The sequence below is a fragment of the Coregonus clupeaformis genome, unplaced genomic scaffold, assembly GCF_020615455.1.
Source record: "Coregonus clupeaformis isolate EN_2021a unplaced genomic scaffold, ASM2061545v1 scaf4891, whole genome shotgun sequence".
Classification (NCBI taxonomy): domain Eukaryota; kingdom Metazoa; phylum Chordata; class Actinopteri; order Salmoniformes; family Salmonidae; genus Coregonus; species Coregonus clupeaformis.
This window is the reverse complement of record NW_025538345.1, coordinates 1-4,523: the sequence shown is the minus strand read 5'-3', so window position 1 is coordinate 4,523 and position 4,523 is coordinate 1. Positions and strand designations below refer to the sequence as shown.

The 4,523-nt window shown below is 45.4% G+C and overlaps 1 long non-coding RNA gene across 2 annotated transcripts; it reads right to left on the bottom strand.

Moving 5' to 3' along the window:
- Positions 1-522: 522 nt before the first annotated feature.
- LOC123490804 lies at positions 523-1,479 on the bottom strand. Of its 2 annotated transcripts, none has more exons than XR_006661051.1 (3): positions 1,463-1,479; positions 795-890; positions 523-644 (listed from the first exon to the last, which is right to left on the bottom strand). It is a non-coding gene; the product is annotated as an uncharacterized LOC123490804 (long non-coding RNA). The 2 variants fall into 2 exon arrangements; XR_006661050.1 differs by having other exon boundaries at positions 801-890.
- Positions 1,480-4,523: the final 3,044 nt, after the last annotated feature.

Here is a 4,523-nt window from a genome sequence, read left to right as displayed (position 1 = left end):
ATCTCTTGCATAGTTAGTTTTGCATACTAAGTCTTGCATAGTTTGTTATGTTTCGGTATATTGCATTGAAAGTGGCTAATATTGGCAATTCCCACAGTAGAGGGAAACGTTGATAGTGTTAACTAAAGGGGAAAACTAGAAAGTTGAGTGAAGTTCAGTCTCGTGCTTCTCTGCGTGGACTGATATTTCTCCTGTGCGGTAGTCCCGTGGAGCTGGGGCCGCACACACGCACGCAGCTTAGAGGAACATTGCATATAAAATCAACAACCAGATGTTCTTTTTAAATGCTAAATACAATTTCAGACATGTCTGTCAAAACACTTCAACAAAGGACAAGAGCTACAAATTATACAGAGACTCTTCTGTTCGCAGAATTGATGAGCATCCAAATTGGCATCCACCTAAAGATTGAGATGACTGAACTGAAGCTAAAATGCAAGCATTCGCCTTCCTCTAATCCAACCCAAAGTTAAAGGGAAGCAGACAGACAGAATATGTGGATTGTCAACATACCTGGCAGCGGGTGCGGGAGTGGTCCAGCCTAAAGCCTGTGTTGCACTCACACATAGTGCCCAAGTAGGAACGCACACAGCGACCATTGGCACAACTACACTCATCTGAGTCCTCTTCTGAACTGTCCCCTTCTGAGCCAAAACAGAAAGAGAGAGAGAGAATGAAAGATACAGGAGAGAGGGAGAGAAAATATTATTATAGTGGTGTGATGGTTGAGGGTGTGCTCTGAGGTAAATTCATAAACAAATTCAGAGTGTAATCAAATATATTACAGGCCTTACCAATACCTGGGTTGTAGTTGGCGAAAGCTGCCAGGAAATCTCCCTCACCATCAGACTCTGTCTCCAAGTGCATCTCACACAGCCGGTTAAAGATCCCTGAATGAGACAAATAGTTAAGTCTTCTTAAAGGCCCAGTGCAGTCAAAATTCTGTTTTACCTGTGTTTTATATCATATTGTACAACAGCTGATGAAACTAACACTGTAAAAGTGTAATGAATGTGATCAGTGTTATTTCCTGATAGTTGCTGGTTGAAAATACAATCTACACAGGACCTTCTAATCAGCAGGTTTGCATGGGCGGGAGTTTCGGCTTTCCATGGTAACATCACCATGCGGTAAATTGGTTAATAGACCAATAACAAAGATAGTTCCAAACATCTCTGCCAATAACAGCTAGTTTTCAATTTTCCTATCCCCACTCAGACCACTCCCAGACAGCCCTTTGCTAAAAAAAAAAAAAAAAAAAAAAGCTATTTTTGTCAATTTTAATGGAACTCTGTTACAGTAATGTACTTAATTGTTACCCAGAAATGATTTGATATTAAAACAGATGCATTGGACCTTTAAGTTATTAGTATTAGACTATTTATGCTGATATGGGCAAAGCTGGAACTGAAGTGACCAGCAGACCAAAAAAACCAGTGAAGGAAATGTTGCTGGTGCCCACCGGAGTTTCTCTGGGGCAGGTCCTACACTCAGGGCCCCATCCACGGCCATAGTGACAGCAGCACTCAGAGTAGGTGACCACCAAACCGTTCCTGGGGTGGCTGCAGATCAGGTCCTCATCCACCTGCAGGAAACACACGTCCTTATGGGCCGCTGTGCGGTCTGTGGGTGGGAGAGAGAGAGAGAGAGAGAGAGAAAAGAGAGAGAGAGAGAGAGAGAGAGAGAGAGAGAGAGAGAGAGAGAGAGAGAGAGACGAGAGAGAGAGAGCGAGAGAGAGAGAGAGAGAGAGAGAGAGAGAGAGAGAGAGAGAGAGAGAGAGAGAGAGAGAGAGAGAGAGAGAGAGAAAAGAGAAAGAGAGGAATCTTAAGTATTATTCAATCAAATAAAGAAGCCAATCTTTGCTCCTGCATTATGCAATCAGGCCAGATCCTGAAACTTTTCATGACTTCTATGATTAAGCAAGTAATTGCTCAGCATGTTAACAGCCAGCAGGTAGATATGAATAAGTGATGAGGCCTAGCTTGAGGTGGTAGGGCTCAGAGCTACACCAGTCCTCTGCTCTGCACATTCATTACGGTCACACATCACACACAAAGATGGAGCCATAAAGATCCATAAAGACCAGCTAGACACAATAAAGTAAAAGCTGTATTGTCAATGCAAACTTGTGAGAGTTTACAACAAAATTATTGAAAGAAAGTAACACAATCACAAGAGTAATGTCACAACAACGTATCCAACATGTTACAACATCACATGTATCACAATAGTAAACAGTTTGGTTAAAAGGAGAAACATTGCTTTGGAGAAAGGAAGGTGCAGAAAATGCCACAAGCCATCTCATTTGCCTCCATTTTATGTATACTTCTCTGACACACAAGCAAGTGCACACAATGAAGGATGAAGTAATAAAGTGTTTTCCTGTGACTATGCAAGCTTAGTGGGACAACCACGGAAACTGAGAAATGGGCAACAGAGAGATCACACTGAATCTATAGAACTGAGATCACATTGACTAACTCAAGTCTCATGAACTCGCTCACTAAACTGAGAGAGTGTGTTTCTATAGAAACAAGCAAGAGGGGGAGTGGTGAGCCTGTGCATAGGGTCAGTATTGGGGAGAGGGGGCTCAAAAGGGGAGAGAGTTAAAAAGAGTAGCAGGAGTGGCAGGTGTACAGGTAAGCCAAAACTCAGGTGAGCTAAGCACTGATTGGTCAGGCTCAGGCGAGCTGAGCGCCGATTGGTTATACCCCCGTCATAGACACACTGTTTGAGCGCTGCGCTGAAGGTGAGGGGCTGGGTACATATACAGTGAAAGGAGCCGGGCGTGTTCACACACCTCCCATTCTTACAGTACGAGGGGTCCTGGCACTCATTGATATCTGCAAGGGCACCACAGACACCACAAACACGGTTACACAACCTACGGATGGATGGACACCAGCCTGGGGCGAGCTCACAGCTTAAAAGTGACGTTGAACAGGCCTGCAGGCAGATCACTCGTTACACTGCTTCCTGAGAGCATGCAGAGTGTTTGGGTGTCTATCGGTACAACAGTGAACACGGGCCAGGAGGTGGCTATAGGACCAGGGGTTGTGTTTGAGTTTATCTCTGATGTATGTGACAGACATGAGGTTATGTAAATGTCAGAGCGGGTGAGGCTGAAGGGGCAGGTCTGGCTGATTAGTAGTGTTAGACTGGAACTAACATTAAAAAACATGATCTCATTCAACCCCTTCATACACACAGCCACCCCTGAGAACCAACCCACTGTGAACTAGACTGCCCAGCCTCTCTCACAACACCACCACCATCCAGTCATCCGTCCTGAGCTTCCTGAACCCACCTCCTGCCCTGCTAAGGACAGCAGTACCCTCTCTCCTCCACTCACCAGCCTGCTCCTCTGGGGTCACACAGCTGTTGCGGTCGGTGGCCAGTATCCAGGGGGAGAGCAGATACAGTAGTAGGATCCAGGGGGTGTCCACACAGTGGCCATTCTTACAGTTCAACGAGTCCCCGACACTCATCCACACCTGCAACAACACAAACACACTGCTGACTTAACACCAGTCCTCTTCTATGGCCTATACTGTACTGTACCTCCCTGTGTGTGCGGATCGCGGGTACAGTATGTACAGTAGAGGGCTCTACCCAGATCTCTACCTGCCACCGGTGGGGATGACACACTTCTTATTGGAGGCTTCGTAGATCCAGGGGGGACTTACAGGTGCAGTAGAAGGAGCCTCTGGTGTTCTTACACTGACCGTTGGTACACAGAGAGACTCGTCGTGGCACTCATTCACATCTGAGAAAGACACATTAACATAGAGGATCTGTGACTAAATGGGATATCTGATGTGTATTCGTATGTAATGAAATAGAGGTGTGTTTTGGTGCAGGCAGGTGGGTCTCTGGTGGGTTACCGGATGCACTCCAGTAGGTTGCTGTCGTAGTAGAAGCCCTGTTGGCAGTAACATTCCTTAGCCAGGCTGTGTGTTCATACAGCGGCCCTCCTTACAGATCTCATTGGAGAACAGCACACACTCATCGATATCTGTACACAGAGGACAGGAACACAGATTTCAACACAAACAAACTCCCCCTGAGAACAAATACTGTCATGTAAATGAATGCTGTAAATCAGATAACAGCAAACCTACAGTGTTGGGTTGTGGTTGTGTAGCTACTCACCTCCTGTGGACAGACAGGCCATAGTCAGTTACTCCCTCCCTCATGGTAGAAACCTCTGCCCACTGGACACAGGGAGTGGAACTCAGCTGGTTGAGAGAAAAACAGGGAAATCAATTAAACAATGTACTTATCACACTTTACCTATTCACTTAATTCACCTGCTTTTAGTAACCAATGAATGACATTGAACAGCTCAAATAACTGAACTGACCCCCAGCCCACATTGATGGTTTGTTAAACTAGTGTGTATGTTGTTGGTCCAGGGTAAAAGCCCCCAAAAATCAGATGACTGAAACTTCACTCACATCGATTGTCTGGGGGCCAAGTTAACCTCCTTTCATGTAAGAAAGTCATGACCATAATGCTTTTAG